Here is a 24,681-nt window from a genome sequence, read left to right on the forward strand (position 1 = left end):
ACATAAGGCACCCAAAATAGTGAACGCATAGAGGCAGAGAATAGAATGGTGGTTGCCAGGTGCTGGAGGAAGGGGAAACAGGGATGTATTAATGAAAGGTTATTAACAAAGTTTCAGTTATATAAGATGAATAAGTCCTAGAGATCGGCTATATAGCATAGAGCCCACAGTTAATAACACCTCTGTATTATACAAATGAATTTTTGCTAAGAGGGTAGATCTTCTGTTAAGTGCTCTTATCACAGAGGAAAAATGGTAATGAAGTGGGCAGGAGCAAACTTTTGGAGGTGGTGAATATATTTATGGCATAGATTGTAGTGTTGATTTCATGATATATATTTATCTCCAAACATGTCAAATTATACATATTAAATATGTACAACTTTTTTGTATGTCAATCATAACCTCAATGAAATGGTTAAAAAAAAGGAAAATCAATGAGAGTTCCTATTGTGGCTCACTAATAACAAATCCAACTAGTATCCATGAGGATGTGGGTTCAATCCCCGGCCTCCCTCAGTGGGTTAAGGATCTGGCATTGCCATGTGGAGCTGTGGTGTAGGTCACAGACGTGGCTGGGATCCCACATTGTTGTGGCTGTGGTGTAGGCTGGGGACTATAACTCCTCTTTGACCCCTAGCCTGGGAACTTCCATATGCCACAGGGGCAGCTCTAAAAAAAAAAAAAAAAAGCAGAAAAAAAGGAGAGAAAATTACATCATCAAATAGGAAAATAAATAAATAAATAAAGCTCATCTAAGGAAACAACTGGTAATTTCTGATGAAAGAGCATAAAAACTCAACTCTAGAATGCACAGCAGTCTTTTTATGCCGTGTTCAACTGCTGCTGGCCACTGGATTCATTTGGGGGATTAAAGAACACTCTTTTATAAACTTTACTTTTTAAAAGGCTAACTCCCTGGGAGTTCCCATCATGGCTCAGTGGAAATGAATCCAACTGGGATGCATGAGGATGCGGGTTCAATCCCTGGCCTCTCTCAGTGGGTTAAGGATCCAGTGTTGCCACGAGCTGTGGTGTGGGTCACAGATGCAGCTCAGATATGGCATTGCTGTGGCTGTGGCTGTGGCCGGCACTGTAGCTCTAATTCGACTCCTAACCTGGGAACTTCCATGTGCCTCGGGTGTGGCCCTAAAAAGCAATAAATTAATTAATTAAATAAAAAGGCTAATTCCCCAAGTTTAGACTTTTCAACGCTAAAACAAGGACTCCAATGGTCCCTCTAGCTTAGGCATGTGAGAGTTTGGGGTCACCCCACCATAGTGGATTCTTTTCCATGCAAAACACTGCATATTGCCGTTTCTCTCCTCCTTAAGTGAACGTGAAAGTGGATCTTGGAGAAATGTCCATATCAGTATATTTGGAGAAGCCTCAACCTCCTTAATTGCTAAGATGTTCCCCTGTATTGAGCATCTGATGCTTGCATAAGAAATAGTCCCTACGAATACGTGTGTATAACCAAGTCACGCTGCTGTACAACTGAAACTAACACAACACCGTAAATCAACTACACTACACCTTTTAAAAATGAAAAAAGAAAAAAGAGTCCTGTGGGTTAGGAGAGAATGAGAAGTAGTTATTTAATGGGTACAGAGTTTCAGGTTGGGAAGTTGATGAAAGTTCTGAAGGTGGATAGTGGTGATGGTTGCATGACAATGCAAATGTGCTTAATGCCACTGAATTGTACATGTAACAATGGGGAAAATGCAAAATTTAAATTATGCATGTTCCACCACAATAAATAATTTACTCCTTGGACTTTCCATCATGGCACAGTGGAAACGTAGACAATTAGGAAACATGAGGTTGCAGGTTCCATCCCTGGCTTCACTCAGTGGGTTCAGGATCCATCATTGCCATGAGCTGTGGTGTAGGTTACAGATGCAGCTCGGATGTGGCGTTGCTGTGGCTGTGGTGTAGGCTGGCAGCTGTAGCTCCAGTTAGACCCCTAGCCTGGGAACTTCCATATGCCGAGGGTGTGGCCTTAAAAAGCAAAAAAGAAAAATTTACGCCTCCTCTCCCCCCAAAATGAAATAGTCCCTGTCCTCAAGGGGTTTAGCTTTAAAAAAATGCGGAGAAATGGCATTGACAGTGAGGGAGGATGGGCCAAGAAATGCACTTGAACCAAGATATGAACAAAATGCCCTGAAAAACCATAGTCCGGGCTAGGGATCTGGGAAGACCTCCCACAGCGGGGCGAGGAAGAAGGAAAGGGGAGTAGCTGTCCCACGCAGGCTGAATATTGCCAGAACCAACTGTGGGTGCACGCCTAGCTGTCAGACACAGCTCAGAAAACGCGAGTTAGTACCCCTTTCATCCTAACCTCTGGGTAACAAGTCATTTGAGTATGGGGAGTCCGCCTCAAAACTGACTTCAGATAGTGATTCTTGTTTCCAGGCACAAGAGTGGAGGTTTCCAGCTCTGTCTGGTGCTGCTGGCTCTTTTCTATACCTCCTTCCATTTGTAGGTAACTCCATGTTTAGGTGATTCATATATATTCAGGAACAGACTTGTCACTCAGAAGTATTGATCTGGTGATAGGCATTGGCATAAAATACGTAGTTCACATGCTAAACAAATGATACTAAAGCATCTAGAAGTAGGAATAGCTCGTGTTGATCATGTGACATTTCAATAATTTTGTAACATTTATGCAAAGTCTTCGGAATTTTGGGGGATAGATAAAATTAACTTTTGGCTTGGAGGTTATCTGCCTTCTATTGGTCCATTTATCTCTTTAACTCTCATCACCTCTCATTTTTCTCCTTAGGACACAGTTCCCCAGATATGCCCAGCTAATGCCTTCACCTTCGTCTTTGCTCTAATGTCATGTCAGTGAGGCCCATCCTGCTACGTGTTTAAAACTGCAAGCTCTCCCACTCTGCACCATCCTCAGATCCTATCGCACTTTTTCCTGTAACAATAATCACTCTCCAGTATATGGTATCATTCACTTATGTATCAATGTACTGCCTGTTATGTCTTCCTCCACAAGAATATAAGCTCCTGCTCTGTATTATTCCACAAGGTAAGTCAAGGGTCTAAACCAGTGTCTGGTACCAAATAGGTGCTTGTTAAAAATCACAAGTTAATCATTCAAGTTTCATTTATCTACTGTCTTTTCTAGGCAGATGGCATATTTTAACCTTTAAGATTTAGTAGTGGCCCTAATAGATAGCTGCCTGTGCTGGTTCATTTCTACAAAGAGAGGTAAATGTACTGCAAACATCCTGAAACAAAAATGACCACTTTGGGGAGTTCCCGTTGTGGCTCAGTGGTTAATGAATCTGACTAGGAACCACGAGGTTGCGGGTTCGATCCCTGGCCTTGCTCAGCGGGTTAAGGATCCAGTGTTGCCATGAGCTGTGGTGTAGGTCGCAGCTATAGCTCTGATTCAACCCCTAGCCTGGGAACCTCCATATGCCACAGGAGCAGCCTTAGAAAAGGCAAAAAAGACCAAAAAAAAAAAAAAAAAAAAAAAAAGACCTCTTTGGGTAAACATGCTCATCAGCCTACACATATGCTATAATACGTCTCGACTTAAAAAAAAAGGAGTTCTTATAGTGGCCCAGTGGTAACGAATCTGACTAGCATCCATGAGGACACAGGTTTCAGCCCTGGCCCTACTCAGTGGGTTAAGGATCTGACATTGTCGTGAGTGTAGGCTGGTGGCTATAGCTCCAATTCAACCCCCAGCCTGGGAACCTCCATGTGCCAAGGGTGCAGTCCTAGAAAGACAAAAAAAAAATAAAAAATAAGGAAGTCCTTGATCTACTGTCTCCTCTGTCTACCATTTTATTTCTCCAATCTTCCTTATAAACCAGAAATCTCAAAAAATTTCTAGATCCCTATAGTGTCCCCTCCCCCTTCTCTCTTCACTAGTCAGAAGTCTCAGTATGGCTTTACCCATCACCACTGCCTGAACCCAGTCTTCTGTGTAGCCATATAGAATGTGTATTTCCCAATTGATCTGTGGTCTCCCTCTCTTTCCCAGTCCTAGTCCCTGGAAGGCTTTTTCCTCCTGATTCCTATGATGCTACACTCTGCCTGATAGCTCATGGACCAACTGCCCTTCAGCATCTTCTGTGTTATCTCCTCTTTATCTGACCTCTCCACACTGAGGCTTCACCCAGTATGATTCTGGGTCTTCCAATCTCTTCTCTGTGCTCTATTCCTTGGTAATCTCCAAAGATTTAAACAGCATCCTTATGTTAATGACCTTGAAATAGTTACCATTAACTCTAAGCTCTCCACTGGGATCCATGCTGGGTTTTCCAGCGTGCTTTCCCTCTCCACGTGGGTTGTGGCATATAACTCAATTTCTAAATATATAACAGGAACCCTTGAGTTTTGTTCCCCTATATGTGTATCCCCTTTTTCCTCAGTCCTCAAGCCAAAACCCTGGTATTAATACCTGTTAAAGGGAAAACCACAAGCTCACAATAACATCGCTTGTGCAGATGCCCATGACACCAAACTTGCACCTAATACTTGAACTCATTGAAGTTTGACCTTTTTGAGGAAGATAATTTTAATCAGTCAGGCTGAAATTTTCTGATCCGCTTCTATGACATCACCTGAGCAATAAGACACCTGCCATCACTTTCCCCCCAAAGAGGACACAGTGGCCTCAAACAATTCTTTCTTTTGTTTGCTGACAACGTCCTTGCCCCACCTTCCTGTGGTCTATAAAAACCTTCCTTTATCCTCCCCCACCCCCGCCCCGGGTCTCACCTGCAGCATATGGAGGGTCCCAGGCTGGGGTCAAATAGGAGCTACAGTTGCCAGTCTACACCACAGCCACAGCAACTTGGGATCCAAGCCGCCATCTGCAACCTACACCACAGCTCACAGCAATGCCATATCATTGACCCCCTGCGAGAGGCCAGGGATCCAACCTACATCCTCATGGATACTAATCGGGTTTGTTACCACTGAGCCACGATGGGTACCCCATTCTGCACAAGTCCTCGGAATACCTCTCTACTTGCTAGATGGGAGTCACCTCAGTGGTGACTCTCTTAATAAAACCAATTAGATCTTCAAATTTGCACAGTTGAATGTTTGTTCTTTAACCTACCCATACCTAACACAGAAATAATGAGCCTTGACTGTATTTTCAATAAGTGCTGGGATCGGCTTAATTTCCCCTGGATCCACACACACACCCACCCCACCCCCCGCCCCAAGGCTACATCATTTCCCGTCTCCACTCTCCCTATACCCCCTACACCCCTCACTTGTTCTTGCCTTCCACTCTTGCCTTTCCCCAAAATCCATGCTCCACCAGCTCCGTGACAAATAGACATCAAATGATATCACGCTTGGAGTTCCTGTCGTGGCTGAGCAATAACGAACCCCCACTAGGATCCATGAGGATGCAGGTTCAATCCCTGGCCTCTCTCTGTGGGTCAAGGATCTGGAGTTGCCATGAGCTGCAGTGTTGGTCACAGATGAGGCTCAGATCCAGCATTCCTGTGGCTGTGGCCTAGGCCGGCAGCTGCAGCTCCAATTTGACCTGGGAAGTTTTGTATGCCATAGTTGTAGCTGTAAAAAGAAAAAAAAAATAGTATCATTCTTCCAATTAAAACACCTTCTGAGTTCTTCCTAGAACACTTGGAATAAAATTCACCCTTTACCGTGACCTTCAAGGTCTCTGCCTTCCTCCCTCAGTCTTTGTGCTTCTTTCCACTTGCTTGCTCTCCAGATTCCAGGATGTCCTTTTTTCCCCTAGACCATTCCCAGCCTGGCCAACACAGGGACCTTGCAGGTAGGACTTCTGTCCAGGCCTCGTCCTTCTTGCTTTGCAAGAGTGATCTCTCCCATCACCTTAGACCTGGGTTTAAATGCCCCCTCTTCAGGGAAGCCTTCCTAAACACCCTAGCACACCATTCCATGTGGGGCTTTCTACATCAAGTCGCATATGTGTCTTCCTTTTATCCCACAGATTACAACCTGTAACTGTCTCATCTGTTTATTGATTTTACACTGCCTGTCTTCACCTCTGAAATGTCAACTCCGAAGGGCTGGGACAGAGCCTCTGTCATCTGTGTCCTCAGCTCCCCGGACAGTGTCAGACACAGACAAGACATTCCCTTCATATTTCATTTTGTATTTGTCAGATGGATAACATTTCCCACACACATCACTGTCAGGATTCTGACAAACCAAAGCTCCATACTGAATTTCACATTTTAGAAATGGTCTGAAATAATTTAATTTAATTTAATATTTTAAGAGACTGCAGTAATTATACTGGTTCTCCATCTCCTGAAAGGGCACTAAATTTAGACACTGTGAAAAATAATAAGCACACTTGAGATTGGAAAGGAAAAAGTACACCCCCTCTCCCCCAAAAAATAAAAACCAGTCAAGCAACAAGCAATCAGTGAGCTGAGTTCAGTTACTTGTGAGGGGATGTGCTCTAATTCCATTCGGAACTGTCACTGCTTCCCACACTGGCCATGATTTATGACTTTCCACAAATAGAGTATATTTCCTAATTATTAAAATTATGTAAGCACTGGGGTTAAAATGTGTGATGTAAAAAGAGATTGATGCAGTCTCTTGCTGGTATATTCATACAATAGAATATTATTCAATCCTAAGAAGGAGGGAAATGTTTTTCTTTTTAGGGCCGCACCTACTGCATATGGAAGTTCCCAGGCTGGGGTGGAAGTGGAGCTGCAGCTGCCGGTATACGCCACAGCCACAGCAACACCAGATCCGAGACACATCTGTGACCCACGCCTCAACTCATGGCAACGTGGGATCCTTAACCCACTGAGCGGGGCGAAGGATGGAGCCTGCATCCTCATGGATACTCATCATTTTTGTTACCACTGAGCCACGACTGGAACTCCTGTTAGGAATTTTAGAAGATGCTTTTCTCTACTCAAATGGCTAAAGTCTTTGATTTCCCATCTTGGCTCAGTGGAAACCAATCTGACCAGTATCCATTAGGACTCAGGTTCGATCCCTGACCTCACTCAGTGGGTTAAGAAGCCGGCATTGCCGTAAGCTGTGATGGAGGCCGGCGGCTGCAGCTCAGATTCAACCCCTAGCCTAGGGACCTCCATATGCCTCAGGTTTGGCCCTAAAAAGACAAACAACAACAACAACAACAAAATGACTAAAGTTTTACAACCTTATTACATTATTCTGAAGAGAGGAAATTTTTTTCTTCAATTCAAAGGAAAATAACCGATAAAAAAGTTGAATTTAAATATAATAAATATTTAAATTGAGTTGGATTATAAATTTTAGTGTATCAGTGTAACCAAAAGGAATTTAGAAAGACTTTTTACATTGCAGACATAAATAATTTACTGGTAATTTCCGTAAAAGACAGGAAAAAAACTTTTCTTAAAGAAAGACTGGAGTTCCCGTCGTGGCGCAGTGGTTAACGAATCTGACTAGAACCATGAGGTTTCGGGTTCGATTCCTGCCCTTGCTCAGTGGGTTAACGATCGGGCGTTGCCATGGGCTGTGGTGTAGGTTGCAGACGCGGCTCGGATCCCACATTGCTGTGGCTCTAGTGTAAGCCGGTGCCTGCAGCTCCGCTTAGATCCCTAGCCTGGGAGCATCCATGTGCCACGAGAGTGGCCCAAGAAATAGCAAAAAGACAAAAAAAAAAAAAAAAAAAAAAAGAAGAAAGAAAGACCATGCAATGGATGGACCTAGAAATTATCAGGCTAAGTGAAGTCAGTCCGACAATGAGACACCAACATCAAATGCTAACACTTCCATGTGGAATCTGAAAAAAGGACACGACGAACTTCTTTGCAGAACAGATACTGACTCACAGACGTTGAGAAACTTATGGTTTCCAAATGAGACAGGTTGTGGGGGTGAGGGATGGTGCTGGGGGTACGGGATGGAAATGCCATAAAACTGGATTGGGGTGATCATTGTACAACTATAAATGTAATAAATTCATTGAGTAATAAAAAAAAGACCATGAATTGTGTGTGTGTATGTGTAAAATCCTGTTAGAATGAAATGTGCATACACACACATATTTCTTCAACCAAATGATCATATGATTCTAGGCAACTGCTTTTTTTTAATGTTTACCACCTTCATTTGCATTTAAGAATAGACCAATTATTCATAGTTGGATTTAATTCTTATTTTCACCAAATTTGGTTGTTTCAGTATAACAATGGTTCATTTTACTGGTCGTTTGGAAGCTGGTAAAAAAAATCATAGCTTAGTTTTGATTTACAAAAGAAAGCAAAGCATATATATTTTAACTCCGAAAAAAGAATACCTTTGTTAGTTTTAAGCTTAATCACAATGCACAACTCAGGAGATTTGAATAATCTATTTCCGTTCCAAAAGCAGCCTACACCTGAGATCGGTATCCCTTCATTCTCAGTCAAAAGCTTTTATGATTATCTTCAAAAATGTGTATATAGGAGTTCCCGTCGTGGCTCAGTGGTTAACGAATCTGACTAGGAACCATGAGGTTGTGGGTTCAATCCCTGGCCTCACTTAGTGGGTTAAGGATCTGGCGTTGCAGTGAGCTGTGGTGTGGGTCGCAGATACGGCTCGGATCCCAAGTTGCTATGGCTGTGGTGTAGGCCAGCAGCTATAGCTCCAATTAGACCCCTAGCCTGGGAACCTCCATATCCCGCGGGTGCAGCCCTAGATAGGAAAAAAAAAAAAAAAAAAAAATGAGTGTGTGTGTGTGTATATACAAACACGCACACACACTACATTTCCCCAGCTGTTAGGAGGATAGGAAAACCAGGAGGTGTTCTGAAGTACTCATTGGTTTGCACTTTCAATCAGGATGAAGGATTGTTTCTGTCCCCAGTCGTGAGTTCCAGCTGCTTCCCAGAAAAGCTGATGTAGACACAGAAAAGGAGCTGCTGCCTCCACCTGGGGTTTAAGACACATTGTGTCTGTTAACATGAAGTAACAGGTTCACTTTCAAAAATATAAATTGTCCTATGTCCTAGCTGATTGATTTGCACTGCAGCATGAGGGAAACAGAAATGGGAACTACAGCCTGAGTTTTTCAAAGCTGATTTTCATATTAACTTTATTTATTGTTTATCTAGGAGACTCTTCTAAAGCAAAAAGAATAAGATCAATAAATAAGCAAAAATAGCAGTGTGCCTAGGTGAGTATCCTGTAATACTAGGAGTTTCTTTTCTTTTAAATCCACACCTGGGGCAAGTGGTCCCAATAAGACAGTCATGAACACAGAGAAATAGGTTCTATATTCTTGTATTCCTAGAATCTTCTAGATATTTCTATAACCTGCGTCCTCACCGACAGTATGTCAGGTCTCAACCCACTGAGCCACAATGGGAACTCCCCCCATAAAGTTCTTGATTCTGCTTCTGGATTCTTTTTCCTGTACACACTTCCCAGATCTGTGTATCTGCCTCGATGCTCACGGGTGGCAGAGGAGATTAGAGAAATTAATGTTTTTGAACACTGGTTTTACCAAAGTAACATCAAATGGGCTTTGAGGACATGGGCATGCAGTGGTTAAGCCCTATGTCTTGCAAGCTGGGTGACTTTGGGCAAGTTACTTAACCTCTCTGATCTTGTTTTGCTTGCCAGTAAAGTGAGATGATAATGGTGGCGTCTTCATAGAGCCATGGTGAGATTTAAGCGAGGTAACACAAATGCTTAGGACAAAGAAAAGAAAGAGCTGGTAAGGATGGCTATTTCTCTTGACATTCTCCTTGACTGCTGCCAAGAAAGAATTTCTAAAGCAAAAACAGCTAGTGTGAGCCTTCCCTCTGGATGCCTCATTTACCAACCAGGATGTAACATACTCACACAGAACAAAAGCAAGGCAGCCAGATGCCCGCTGGGGTGCAGAGAAGGGAGACTGTGGGATTGCCAGCTCCCTTCCTCCTAAAACCTGGTTGTCTCTCAAATGAACACTTGCTGAAGGCATCAGTACCATACCCTGATTTTTTACACTCATTTATGTTAACCAAGGCTCTCAAAGCCACCTATAGGGAAGAAACATATCAGGACATAAAAAGCTTCAGGATATAAAATGTTAAATGCTGGGGACTACCAAATGCTCATATTCGTAAGTGAACCACATAAAATATGAAAGAAACCCAGTTTGGGGCCCTTTTTCCAGGTCCTAGTGAGGCAGAATACCAACTCAGGTAGTCAGGGTAGGAGCATGGCATTCTTTGATTAACATTTGTGGCTAGGAGTTCCCGTCGTGGCACAGTGGTTAACGAATCCAACTAGGAACCATGAGGTTGCGGGTTCGGTCCCTGCCCTTGCTCAGTGGGTTAACGATCCGGCGTTGCCGTGAGCTGTGGTGTAGGTTGCAGATGCGGCTCGGATCCCGCGTTGCTGTGGCTCTGGCTTAGGCCGGTGGCTACAGCTCTGATTCGACCCCTAGCCTGGGAACCTCCATATGCCGCGGGAGCGGCCCAAGAAATAGCAACAACAACAACAACAAAAGACAAAAGACAAAAAGACAAAAAGACAAAAAAAAAAAAAAAAAAATTTGTGGCTTAAGGGCTTCAGGGAGTAACATCCCCACAGGTGGTTATTTACCATAGGGAGTGTACCTACACCCAGATGGACGTTAATCCATAACCCCGGTGACTCGGTTTACAGGAAGAAAAGGGCATGAGACTTACAGGACATTTCCACCCCTGAGGCCCCTATTGGACAAGGAGTGAAATAGGTAACTGGGCAAGACCAGTTGGAGAAAACTACATCTTTCTGTTCCCCACGTTGTTACCCTCCCACCTTTTTTTGTTTGTTTGTTTTGTTTTGTTTACTCAAATGAATTGATCACATCTGTAGTTGTATAATGATCATAACAATTGGATTTCACAGGATTTCCATACCCTCCCATCTTTAAGGGACAAAAACTTCCATAAGCTGTCCTGGGACCTATTTGCTTCCCTGTAATAAAAAGCTTCGGCTTTGCTTGCTTGCTGCCTGTGTGTTCTCGAAGTTCGTTCTTCAGCTGTGTGAACAAGAACCCAGATTCCAGTGACATCTTTCTGGCATCACTAGGACTGACTCCTCACTGGTGCTATTAACCAACCACATTCTTTCTGCTAAAGCAACCAACCAATACACTGCTACTGAAGAGTGGGCAAATGGACTTTGGGTTCTATAATTCAAATCACTTCCATCAGTGTGGATTTTGAATGTTAATCAGCTTTTTAAAAAATTCTTGGAGTTCCCAGGGCTAGGGATCCAACATTGTCACTGCTGTGGCTCTGGTTACAGCTGTGGCGTGGGTTCAAGCCACATGCTGCAGGTGAAGCCAAAGAATAAATAAGAAATTCCTGGAGTTCCTGTCGTGGCGCTGTGGTTAACGAATCCGACTAGGAACCATGAGGTTGCGGGTTCGGTCCCTGCCCTTGCTCAGTGGGTTGACGATCCGGTGTTGCCGTGAGCTGTGGTGTAGGTTGCAGACGAGGCTCGGATCCTGTGTTGCTGTGGCCCTGGCATAGGCAAGTGGCTACAGCTCCGATTAGACCCCTAGCCTGGGAACCTCCATATGCCGCAGGAGCGGCCCAAAGAAATAGCAAAAAGACAAAAAAAAAAAAAAAAAAAAAAAAGAAAAGAAATTCCTGCAGTTCCTGTTGTGGCTCATTGGATTAAGAACACCACATAGTGTCCATGAGGATGTGGGTTTGATCCCTGGCCTCGCTCAGTGGGTTAAGTATCCAGTGTTGCCCCAAGCTGCAGCATAGGCTGCAGATGCAGCTCTGATCCAGGGTTACTAAGGCTGTGGTGTAGTCTGGCAGCTCCAGTCCCAATTCAACACCTAGCCCCAGAACTGCCATATGCTGCAGGTCTGCCATAAAAAGAAAAAAAGAAGAAATTCCTGTTTTTCAAAGCATTGTTGAAGAAAAAAAAAAAAGTGTCACATTATGCGATTATTATGATGTGACGCCTTACTTACATAAAACCAGGGGCAAAATTTTAAAGGAAAAATAAAATGGTGGGAGCAGGGCTTATAGGGGAGGGGATAAGGGCAGCATACCGCTGACCGCTGGCATACCGCTGACAGTGAACCCAAACCTGCCCTGCTGGGACTACTACAGCCAGGTAAAGCCAACCTGGCTCAAATACACAAAATACTTGGAGCCAGCAAAGCCCTGCCATACCAGCCAGAGCTGTGTCCAGCTTGCTTCTACAGTTGACATTCCTCAGTGTCCAATCTTTGATATTAAAGCAGCTGCAGAGATTCCCATAATGGCTATTCATCCATAGAGGTGAGGGCTGTGTGTGTGTGTGTGTTCGTGAGAGAGAGACGAACAAGATATTGCTTACATTAATGTTAGCTGTTCAGTAGAAATTACAGTAGGAATTCCAAGGTGGCATTATTGGTTCAGCTAAAAGAGTGATTGTTGTGTGTATTCTCTGTAAAGAAACTCTTGAAGGAAATGAATACGTGCGTCATGGACCATTAATAATAAATGCAAAAAAGCCATCTACTCTGCGCATTTGTACACAATCATTTATATGCCTTTGCAGCACGTCGTGCATGGGAGTGTGTATGTGTCCTTTTGTAATTAAACTTCCCTATAGGAGATTTCTGAACGCAGGGCCTTGCACACCCAGATCCACCTGATCCAGCATAATAGGGCAGTGGCCTTGGGCAAAACATTTCCTCTGGGTTGTTTTCTAATTTGTAAAGTAAGAACCAAAAGGATTCTAAGGTCCTTCGGAGCCCCAGAGCCTGTCTGGCTAACTGCCCTGTCTGCCCACACAGCCACGTGAAAGACGAGGCACACGCTCACCATCACTGGAGAGGACTGCCCAGGTGTAAGCCTGTCTGCGAGCATAAAGTGTTTCCATAGCAAAATCATACATTGGACACAGTTCTTCTCAGGCTTACGTCCTAATTTTGCCCCAAATAAATTGAACTCTCAGCTTTCAGGTTGTGCCTTCTTTTTTTTTTTTTTTTTTTTTTTTTGCTTCTTAGGGCCAGACCTGCAACATATGGAAGGTCCCAGTCTAGGGGTTGAAATGGAGCTGAAACTGAGAGCACTAACAGCCTGAACCTAGGCAGAACACAGATTGGGACTTGAACCCATGGTTTTATTTTTTATTTTATTATTTTTTTCTTTTTGTCTTTTTGCCTTTTCTAGGGCCGCTCCCACGGCATAGGGAGGTTCCCAGGCTAGGGGTTGAATCGGAGCTGTAGCCACCGGCCTACACCAGAGCCACAGCAACACGGGATCCGAGCCATATCTGCAACCTACACCACAGCTCATGGCAACACCGGATCCTTAACCCACTGAGCAAGGCTGGGGACTGAACCCGAAACCTCATGGTTCCTAGTGGGTTTCGCTAACCACTGAGCCACGACAGGAATTCTGAACCCATGGTTTTAAATTAGAATCACTCACCCTGTGTCTGGACTCACTGAGGTTCAAGTTCTTCATATCCCCACACAGGAGGAATCCAGTGAGAGACAAAGTGATAGGCAAGAAATAGATTTAGTAAGAAAGGATGCTTGTGAGAGGTGCAAGAGGGCAGTCAAGGAAGCTCTGCCCCGAGGCTCCGGTGGGCTACAGTTTTATCACCCAAAGGGAGTGGGAGTCGGAAAAGCCCTCCTCTTCCTTTCTGGAAGTAGTAGCACCTCCTTAGTATTCAAATCAGCAGAAGGGTGGTCCTCAAACTCCTGCCCTTCATCTGAATCTGAATCCAGGCCTCCTCACAACCCCCATCCAACAACCTGAGGCAATTTTCACACTAACACTAGTCCAGCAAGCCTGCCTTGTTCTGATGGATTTCTTCAGCAATTTATTAACTTACTGTGATCTCCCAAAGTCCCCTAGGTTTCCCTCTCTATCTATGATCCTTTTTTGGGACTTCTACAACCACCTGTGCCTGCTCCATCCCTATTGGAGCTACAACTACCAGCCTACACCACAGCCACAGCAACTCGGGATCCGAGCTGCATCTGCCACCTACATCACAGCTTACGGCAACACCGGATCCCTAACCCACTGAGCAAGGCCAGGGATGGAACCTGCATCCTCATGGATACTAGTTATGAGGCGGGGTGTTAACTCAGGTAGTCAGTGTAGGAGCAGGGGCTTCAGTGCATTCTTTGATATGGCCATTGATTAACATTTGTGGCTTAAGAGCTCCAGGAAGTAACATCCCCACAGGCCTTGTTTACTATGGGGAGGGTACCTACCCCCAGCTGGACATTAATCCTTAAGCCCCTGTGCCTCAGTTTACGGGAGGAAAAGGTCAAAGAAGCTATGAGACTTACGGGACATTTCCACCCCAGGACCCTATTGGACAAGGACTGACATGCGTAACTGAGCAAGGCCAATGGGAGGAGACCACATCTCTCTGGACCCCATGTTGGTATCCCCCCAACTTTAAGGAATAAAGAAGCCTATAGGACAGTAGAGAAAGGGGGCTCTTCTCCCCCCTCCTAGTAACCGTGGGAGCTCTCTGCTTTCCTTTAATAAAAACTTTGCTTGCTTGCTGTCTATGTGTTCATGGAGTTCATTCTTTGACCACCGTGAGCAAGAACCTGGATTCTGGTACCATCTTTCCGGCATCAGTCGGGTTCGTTAACCACTGAGCCATGACCAGAACTCCCAGGTTGTGCATTTTTTAAGTTGACAGGGCAATGATCCACGGAATGCCGGTCACTTGCAGAAGCTGGAGAAATCAAGGAGACAGATTGTTCCCCACAGAGACCCCAGGAAGGAGTGTAGTTCTGCTAACTCCTTGATTATAGACTATTAATATCATTTCAGATCCTGAACTACAGAACTGTAAGTTAATAAGTTTGTGCATAATGAAGGGACAACAGAGGGTCCCCTTTTCAGAACAGAGTGCTCCTGAAATGCCCCTCCATCTCTGCCTATGGAGAAGCAGTAGGCAGATTATTTAAACTAAAAGGCAGTCCGGTCCCTTTTTCTAAATTTGCGAGTAAAGGGACGATTTTTACCAGTAAGAATAGCTTTTTGCCTTTTTTTTTTTTTTTTTTTTTGGTCTTTTTAGCACCACACCCATGTCTTATGGAAGTTCCCAGGCTAGGGATTGAATCTGAGCTTCAGTCTACACCACAGCCACAGCAACATGGGATCTGAGCCATGTCTGCCACCTACACCACAGCTCATGGCAACACCAGATCCCCTACCCACTAAACAAGGCCAGAGATCGAACCCTCAACCTCATGAATGCTTTTGGATTCATTTCCAGTGTGCCACAATGGAAACTCCAGCTTCTGTTCTTTATACATGTGCATACATGCTTATGTTGGGGTGGTCATAGCCCTTTTTTTTTTCCTTCAACTAAGCCTTGAAAATGTCGGGGGCGGGGAGAGGGGGAATTAGCTTTGAAGTCCCAAGTTCACAACGTTGTCTTCCTCCCAAATTCCAAAATTGAATTTTGCTTCAAGGGATTCCATGCTACTCTTGGACCTACTTCCTCTGTGACAGCTGCTAAACCACTCAAGGAGTAGTTATCATTTTACTCAAGAAAAACTTCTTTGTAAGAAGTCTTCCAAAGCAGCCTGCGCTCACCCATTGACACCTTTGTTATTCAAATTATTCCAGTAGGCAGATAGGAAGTATTTACTCAGCTAAAATGGAAATATTTGCATAGTAAAGGGATAGAAGTCTTGTTATTACCATAATAATATAGAATTGTTCTGCAAATATAAGTGAAGTTGTGAATACAGCAGTCTTAGAGTCTCAAAGGGTCATTTTATTTATTTATTTATTTATTTATTTATTTATTTATTTTGCTTTTTAGGGCCAGACACCTGCAGCATATGGAGGTTCCCATGCTAGGGGTCAAATCAGAGCTGTAGCTGCCAGCCTATGGCACAGCCACAGCAGTGCTGGATTCAAGCCGTGCCTTCAACCTGCACCACAGCTCAGGGCAACGCCAGATCCTTAACCCACTTAGTGAGGCCAGGGATCGAACCTGCATCCTCATGGATGCTAGTGAGAGTCCTTAACCACTGAGCCACAAAGGGAACTCCTCAAAGGATCATTTTATACACTCACTTAACAGAAGAACTCAGCAAGCTTCTGGGGGAAACCTGAAAAATTGCTTCTTACAAGAAATGTAGTTTACCAGAGAAATTAGGAAAAATTTATTCCCAAAAGTTTTGAATACAAAACACAATTGACAGTGATGAGCTCCCACCTAAGTTGGAAGGCAAAATGTAAGAAATATTGGGAAAAGGATCCTAGTTGGGTTTGTGGCTAATGAACCCAACTAAGATCCGTGAGGAGGCAGGTTTGATCCCTGGCCTCACTCAGTGGGTTAGGGATCTGGCCTTGCCACGAGCTGTGGTGTAGGTTGCAGACGTTGCTCAGATCCCATGTTGCTGTGGCTGTGGATTCAAACTCTAGCCTGAGACCATCCATATGCCTCAGATGCAACCCTAAAAAAATAGCCCCCCCAAAAAAAGAAATATAGGAAAAAACTGGTGGTTATGGGCATCACTAGAAGTTTTCAACTTTCAAAAAAAATTATTGGAATAATTTTGAGCTACTTGTAAATGAGAATGAGTTGAGCAAAGCATGACCAGATGGACGTGTCATCGAAACTCCTCAGCCTCTGTCCACCAGTGCTGAAGAGAAATTTGGAGACAGAGTTTTGGGGGAGGAGCAAAGAATGGCTTTATTGCTTTTCCAGGAAAAGGAGGCCACAGCAGGCTAATGTCCTAGAGACTGTGCCCTTCCTTGGGAGAGAATAGGAGGTGGTCTTAGAGTTGGGTAGTAGAAAATAGAGCCTCAAATAAGGATCGGGGTAGATGCAAGCCTGTATTCTTCAAAGCTGGTATTTAGTGGCCTTGGGACTGGTTCTGGTGCCCCTCCTTCTTTCTGGAGGAAAGAGTGCCTCATCAAGTAGTTAACATCTTCCATTAGTTGGGGATTTCAGTTCCGCAGAAGAACTCAAAGGTATTGTTATCTATATTCCTTGAGGAGGAACCAGGACCCTGCCCCAAGTCTGCACTATTGTCTCTGGTCTGCTCCTCCTTGGTTTCTGCATCCCCTCCCTTCCCTGATTAGCCGTTGTTTGAACCTACCCTTTGGAACTCCAGGTAGGTCAGGGAGGCTGAAGCCTATTCACTATAGGCACCAAATGGGGGAGGGGCGGGGGGACGGGGACACAGACAGGCTTTTGTGCCCAGGAGCCCCAAAGGACCCTGCTCAGTTTCAGAAGGTTTGGAGCTTCTGGGTGCTTCTTTAAAAGTGCATGTTCTACCCAGTCCTTTTAGTGGGTGATCTAGAGGGAGGAAGCGTTGGAGAAGGGACGAGATAAAGAAGGGGTAATTCAGACAGAAATATTCAGAGCGATATAATTTCAGAGAGACTGTAAGGAGGTGTAAAGGCCGTGTTGAGTCAGATCCAAGGAGGAAGCGATGGAAGGAGGAAAAACAAGCTGAGTTACAGGAAGTGAGGAGAAACGGGCACTCCTCTCATCTCCAGGTGGTTGGGTGATGACCCCTCTCCCAGCCCAGCCTCCTGTTCAGCAAGGGTTTAAAGGATGGTCCATCAATGCCTACTGTCCTAGTGTCTTGCCGCCCAGATTGAGGGGGCTCGGGTATGATGGCGTTGCAGGAGGGGGACCCCTTCCAGGCCCCTCGAATGGGCTCTTGTCTAACAGTCGGGAATGAACTGTCTGAGGAGACACACGTGCGGACAAAGCCAAAGGCTTTATTGGGAAGGGGCGCCCGGGCAGAGCGCAGTAAGGTGAGGGAACCCAGGAGAACTGCTCTGCCAAGTGGCTTGAGGTCCCTGGTTTTATGGAAATGGGGCTCGTTTCTGGGTTGTCTCTGGCCAGTCTCCTTGCTTGGCCCATACTTGGTCTGGCCCAGGACCCTTCTTGGTGGTGCCCACATCTCTCAGCCAAGATGGACTCCAGCGCCCAGGATCCTGAGATGCTGGTCGTCTCCTCCCTCCTTTTGGCCCCTCCCTAATCCTTCCTGCTATTTTTCAGGGCAGCACCCTATTCCTTACGGGGGCCTCCTGTTGTGAGTCAGCCCATGCAAGTGGCTATTATCGTTCCTGGCCAAGGTGGACAGTTTCACTCAATGGTCCCCCCAAAACGGAGGTGATTCAGGTCTCATCTCTCCAAGCCAGGGAAATTTCTAGAGACAGGGGACATCACGGCCAGCACTTCTCTGGCCTCTGAAAGAGAGTGTCCCTCATATTCCAGTTTCAGTTTTACTGTATGTGAGGCTAGGGTATCCCAGGCTACTCATTATTTCACCGACATGCATATGATTTGTTGATATGAATAATCAATAAACAATCTATAATGTGAATAGATTTTTTTTTTTTATTCCAGACAAACTGAGGATTATAGCCTCTCAGTAGCTGAGGAAACTGCTTTGAACTGGTCTGGAAGGAGCCAGTAGGTATGCAAATTTTTTGGCTAGGAAATACCTGCAGTCAAGAATACATCTTGGTAAAAGATTACTATTGGAGTTCCCACATGGCACAGTGGGTTAGGAATATGACTGCAGAGGCTTGGGCCTCCGCTGAGGTGTGGGGTGCGATCCCTCAGCCTACATTAAAGGATCTGGCATTGGCTGCAACTGTGGCTTGGATTCAGCTATAAAAAAAAAAAGAATGAAATCATGTCATTTGTAGCTACATGGATGAATCTAGAGATTACCATGCTAACTGAAGTAAGTCAGAAAGAGAAAAAAAATACCATATGATATCACTTATATGTAGAATTTAAAATGACACGAATGAACTTATTTACAAAACAGAAAACAGACTCACAGACATAAGAACAGACTTGTGGTTGTCAAGGGTTAGTGGGGAGGGATGGACTGGGAGTTTGGGATTAGAAGATGCAAACTATTATGTATAGAATGAATAAAAAACAAGGTCCTATTGCATAGCACAGGGAACTATATTCAATATCATATCATAAATCACAGTGGAAGAGAGTATGAAAAAGAATATCTATGTGTGCTTGTGTGCAACTGAATCACTTTTCTGCATAGCAGAAATGAACAACATTGTAAATCAACTATACGTCAATAAAGTAATTTTTTATGGCTCCGCCCACACATATGGAAGTTCCTGGGCCAGTGATTGAATCCAAGCCACAGTTGCAACCTATGATGCAAATGCAGCAACGCCAGATCCTTTAACCGGGGATTGAACCTGCACGTCAGCAGTGACCCAAGCCATTGCAGCTGGATTCCTAACCCACTCTCCCCCAGCAAGAACTCCAATAATTTTTTTTTTAAGTGAACTAAAATGTCATCACAAAGAATGTATAGTTGGAGTTCCTATCGTGGCTTAGTGGTAACGAACCTAAGACCCATGAGGACGTGGGTTAGATCCCTGGCCATGCCTACTCAGTTAGGGATTCAGCATTTTCACGAGCTGTGGTGTAAGTCGCAGATGTGGTTTGGATCTGGCATCGATGTGGCCGTGGTATAGGTTGGCAGCTGCAGCTCCAAATTGACCCCTAGCCTGGGAACCTTCATATGCCGCTGGTGAGGACCTAAAGAAAAGACACACAAAAAAGAATATATAGTCAATGTGTGAAGTCTAAAGGTACAAGATAAACAACTCGAGAAACAGGGAACTGGAGTTCCTGATGTGCCACAGTGGGTTAAGAATCCGGTGGTGCTGCAGCTGTGGCATAGGTCTCAGCTGTGGCTCACATTCGATCCCTGGTCCAGGAACTTCCATATGCCATGTGTGTAACTAAAAAAGAAAAAGAAAAAAAAAAGGAATAGGGCACTTAGAACTATGGAAACAACCACTGGCAGAATTAAAAATATTCTTTCTTTGTGTTCCAATATCCTTCCTCTCCCTCTCTCTCTCTCTCATTCTTGGTTTGTCTATTTTCACCTTCCTTTTGCAGGAACACAACATCTGGAGAGAAAACAACATCTGGGGACCCCTGCTCATCGAAAATCCCTTTTCAAAAACCCCCACAAAACAACAACAAAAATCAGTGGAAACGAATCTGACTGGCATCCATGAGGTCGCAGGATGCCTGGCCTTTCTCAGCAGGTTAAGGATCCAGCACTGCCTGAGCTTCGGTGTAGGTCACAGATGTGGCTTGGATCTGGCGTTGCTGTAGCTGTAGTGTAGGCTGGCAGCTACAGTTCCCATTCAACCCCTAGCCTGGGAACCTCCATATGCCATGGGTGCGGCCCTAAAGAGACCAAAACAAAAACAAAAACAAAAACCCGAAAATTCCTTTTCTTTGGCTCTCACAGAGGAGGGTTACCTCTTCTGGAAAGAGAAGAAATAGTAGACTCTCTAGTCTGCTGCTGATGCTTATCCAGTGGTCCCTGCTACAATCCGTTGTTGCCTTTCTTCAAGCCCTGGATGGAGTCTTGGGGGTCGGGGAGTTAAGCACATGCGTTCAGCCAACCACATTCAACCAGATATTCTAGAGGTGCGTCAATGCAGGATTTAAGGCTTTCCTGAAACCAAGGGCATGAACCTGGTCAATAGCAGCTGTGTGTATCACTGCCCTTGACACCTTCATGCTATGTATCCTGGGGGTACATTATAGCACCAGCCAAACAAAGCAGTCCCTGAGGTGGTACTTTTAAAAATTGCTATTTGTGTGCATTAATTTGATTTTTTCAAACCTTGAGGCACAGCTGTTTTCCTGGAGAAAGCACTATGTAAAAGACATCAACAGGGTGTTACTGAAAAGGGAATCAAGCGTGAATAAGAAAAAGAGGAACTCAGGAAATTCTTCTGCCTTTTTTTATGTTCCTGTCATTGGAAACTGTGAAACCAAAGGTAGCAGGGAAGTCCTTAACCGGCCTGGGATCTGACAGGGGGTGCCTGTGTTTGAAGTCCAGCGGGCACTGCTCGCACTGTAATGAATGTAAGCAAAGCACTTACACTCATGCCCCGTGCGGAGTACACAATCAACCCATCAATCAATGTTATTAGAGGGACCTCAGTTCAGAGGATCAATTAATTATCTATTAGCATAAATAATGTGCCCTCTCCCAGGCAGAAAAGTAGTCATCCAAGAGAGCCTGCTTTTCAGGTCTAAGTCCAAGCAGAAGAGATTTTTCCATCCCGAGACTGCAAACTATATCCGCGGCCAAGAAGGTGAACTCAAACATGAGAACAGAGACCCTGTGCAGGGGTCAGGGCCATGGCCCCAGCAGCCAGTCTCTGGGCAAAGCTCAGAGGGTGAAGGTGGTTGCAGGATCCAGGATCACGCTCTGAGGATGGAGGTGGGCCAGCCAGGTGAATGAACACCATGCTCCTTAGGGCACGAGGAAGAAGGTGTCAAAGTGAGGTGACATGGACCCCACACTTCTGCGACAAGGGGAGAACACCAGCTTCCGGCCTGAGGGTCTGGATTCAGTCACTCCCGAGAAATCCTTTGATATCTTCAGAATGTCCTATGTTACTGCTCTGATGGCGACACTGACAGCCGTTCCCCCAGATCAGCCCTGGAGGCAAGACCCCAGCAGCGGAGTTTATCGGGCAGATGCAGGCACCCCAGTTGGAAGGGGGACAGGCGACATGAAAAGAAGAGGACCAGAAGGCAGCAAGAAGCTGAGGGACCACGGTCTGGTCAGCATCACCTCGGGCCACGGAGCTCCACCCATCCGGAAATTGGTACTACAACTCAGAGGGTGGAGCCGAGTGGATATTTATAAGCCAGCCTGTCAATCATGATGGAGACACTGCCACGCCTACTAGTCCTCAGCGCTGAGACCATGTGGACGTGGCCAGGGAGGTTCTTGAAGTTTAAGAGATGCTTTCAGGTAAAGAGGTGAGGCAGACAGGAACGGAGCAGAGCCCGCAGGCCTGATGGGTATGGTGGTGATACACCAAGGCTTCTGTAACATTTTTATTTAGGGAGAAGATTCCCGAACCCACCACAGACAGATGCAGTAAGGACCATCCTGTCCGCAAGGGGCCCTGGATATACCGAGCCTCGCAAGATTCCCTGTTACTGACCCTGAGAGCAGGAGGAACAGAGGAAGACTGGCTGGGGCTGAATCCCCACTCTGCCACCTACTAGCTCTGTGATCTGTTTTTTTGTTTGTTGGTTTGTTTTTAATGGCCCCACCTGAGCCCTATGGAAATTCCTGGGCAAGGCATTGAATCTGACTAGCAGCTTTGACCTACCCTGAAGCTGCAGCAATGCAGGATCCTTTAACCTACTGTGCCGGGAATCCAACCCGCACCTCTGTGGGGACCTGAGCTGCTGCAGTTGGATTCTTTTTTTTTTTTTTTTTTTTGGTCTTTTTTTTTTGCTATTTCTTGGGCCGCCCCTGAGGCATATGGAGGTTCCCAGGCTAGGGGTCGAATCAGAGCCATAGCCACCGGCCTACGCCAGAGCCACAGCAACGCGGGATCCAAGCCGCGTCTGCAACCTACACCACAGCTCACGGCAACGCCGGATCGATAACCCACTGAGCAAGGGCAGGGACCGAACCCGCCACCTCATGGTTCCTAGTCGGATTCGTTAACCACTGCGCCACAACGGGAACTCCTGCAGTTGAATTCTTAACCCACTGCACAGCAGGCGGGAACTTCCTAGTTCTGCAATCTTGAGTGCATCACTTAGTGTCCCTGTGACTCCCCCTTCCCTTCTGTAAAATGGGGATGATTATAATAGTTGCCTGGTAGAGCTGCTGTGAGGATTTGATGTGTTCAAATAGATAAAGCACTTAAAAAATGCCAGCTACAAAGAGTGCTCATTTTTTGTTCTATTACTTTTTGTGAATTGCCTTTGTTTGTAAATGCTCTGAAATAGCGGGTACTCAAAGATCTTAACATTAATTTATTCACTATAATGGACTGCGAATTGATGGAGGTGTGGCTGCAAAAATGAGGCCTCCATTCTACTTGAGCTGGTCTCCAGAGAACCAGGGAAAGGGGTGTGCCCGCAGAGGGCATGGAGAGAGGACCTTCCTTACCCCAAGAACCCCTGCGAGTTTATTACAATACTCTGACATTTGATTCTGAATAGCTTATAGACATAAAAGGAAATAATCTATCTAGAAAAGCATTTTAAAAAAACCACCCCATGACCTGAGCAAATTCCTTAAATTGGTAATTTTCAAGACACTGGGCCATATCTAAGTCTGGAAGACAGGGCACCATTGTGCTCTGTCATTTAGTGTCACCATCAGTTCCAGCAAAGGAGAAATGGCTTCTACTGCAGGCATGTTAATAACGTCTATAAATAGAGGTGAAAGAAAGCACAAGCCTTTATCACTTTTTTTCACGCATGGAATAAAACGAGAATTCTATTTTCTTTTAATGCTCTTCTGACGCCTTCCAAGGAACAATGTGCAAATTGTGCCTCCTAATAAGAAAGGATTTCATCTGAATCTGTTGCTATGCACTCGTCAATGTCTCCTCCAGGTAGATTCAGTCTTTTCCAGCTGAGACTGGTTTTTGCTAGGAGCAAATTTTAACAATTCCACTCAAGGGAAGGGGTGCTGGTTTGAGATTACACTGCCCTCTGCTGGACTACAGAGGCCAAGTCAGGCAGGAAAATTCTCAGACCTGATGTTCATTTTAAATAAAGTGTATGAAAATTAAACAGGAGCCACACATGGAAAGCATGGTGAGGCTGTTACAGTTGCAAAGCCTCTCACTCTTTTTTTTTTTTTTCTGTATTTTCTGGGGGTGGGGCCGCCCCACGGCATATAGAGTTTCTGGGCCAGGGATCAGATCTCAGCCCCTGTTGCAACCTAGGCTGCAGCTGTAGCAACACTGGATCCTTAACCCGCTGAGCTGGGCAGGGGATGCAACCTGCATCCCAGCTCTCCAGAGATGCTGCCAATCCTGCAGCACCACAGCAGGAACTCCAAAGCCTCTCACTCTTCAGAGGGAAACACAGGCAGTCAGAGGTGCATTTGCAGAACAAGGGACTGTGTTCAGGATCCCAGCTCTGGGGGTCCCAGCTGTGCCATCTATGTCTCCGTTTCCTCATTTGTGAAGTGGGATAATTTGTAAAGATATTCAAAAATTAGAAAAGTGTATGCAGAGTCATTCATTAGCAGGATGACATGTCCTATTTCAATAAAGGTGGTTATCATCAACCTCCTCCATTAAGCCACAGAAACTCTGGAGGCCTTGACTGAGGGTCCCAAGGGCAAGTGTCTGCCTAGAGATGGAGGAGGAGGTAAGCCCAGACTAGACCTGCCCATCTTCTCCCCAGTGTTCTGGGCTCCAATGAGCTCCCCCCCACCTAGGTGCTACCTCAGTGACACCTGGCCTTAACCCTTGCCTGACCAACCATATCACCCCACACAAGGAAGTGTTGAAATACTGCCTTCTCCCCCAGCAATGAAGTTCACTGGTAAGCACAGTGGGCTCTGTTCTTCAGAGGGCAGTGTGGAGCTAGCGCAGCTCTCAAGGTAGAGAGAAAATTCCATAGGCCAGGAGCAGTTGGGTTGGACAGCAGGGTCCAAGAGCAGAGACCCTGGCCTGACTGACCTCAGTGAACCATAAGAAAGTTCATTCATTCATCTCATATGTATCACTTTGCAAGTATTTGCTGCCACCACTTGCCAAGCAAGTCTCACAGAGAAAATAAGACTAGAGTGTGACAGCGCAGCTCCAGATGGGCTCTGAAACATCCTCCAGCACCTGGTAGATGGACTGGTTCCCCTTTTGTGTGGTTTGTCCCACCCCCAGGACTGTGACTGAAACCCCTACCAGGCATTGCCAC

This window comes from Sus scrofa, chromosome 14 (genome assembly GCF_000003025.6).
Source record: "Sus scrofa isolate TJ Tabasco breed Duroc chromosome 14, Sscrofa11.1, whole genome shotgun sequence".
Lineage (NCBI taxonomy): Eukaryota > Metazoa > Chordata > Mammalia > Artiodactyla > Suidae > Sus > Sus scrofa.